Raw genomic sequence first — 701 nt, forward strand, 5'->3', positions numbered from 1 at the left:
GAGATATTTTCTTTCCTTTTGTAAATAAAAACCGTGTACATGGAAGGGAATCTGTTAGTTTATCATCCCTGAAGTTCATGAACATGTAAAGTAAAAGTAGCATGTGAAATGAATTAAATCCACTGAAATGGAATAGTGAACTGATCCTTGTGAGCAGGATGTGTGTGTGTCCTGGGGTGGCACAAATTTCAAATTTTCACCACACATTCATAAAAATTAGCAAACTTATGATTGCTTTTTTCTTTTTCATTTTTATTTATTTATTTTATTTTAACTAGTTCTTTACTTCTGGGAGCTACAATCAGAAACGTAATTTTTGGAAGGTCAATTGCTGAAAGTCTTCAATCCTTTGGAAATATGTTAGAAAATATTGCATTCATTTAACAGTGGCTCAGTGCACACCTACATCTTGTTTCTGTATGGGAAAGTGTGACAATTAGACTTAGCTTGCTATAAATGATGATGTATCAACTTTTGATTGTAACCTGCTATTACAGGTACTTTAAATATTAGCATTGTATAAAATCACAAATATTTATTATACACACCCATTTAGCTGTACCTGCAATCTACCTAGGCTGCTTCCTACTTGAGGCAGCATACATCAGTATGTGGCAAGATTGAACTGCAGGTATAGTTACAGTTGTCCTATGTGAGCAATATTCACAGCAATACCTGTCTACTACATACAGAAAACATTT

The sequence above is a fragment of the Schistocerca cancellata genome, chromosome 8 (assembly GCF_023864275.1).
Source record: "Schistocerca cancellata isolate TAMUIC-IGC-003103 chromosome 8, iqSchCanc2.1, whole genome shotgun sequence".
NCBI lineage: Eukaryota > Metazoa > Arthropoda > Insecta > Orthoptera > Acrididae > Schistocerca > Schistocerca cancellata.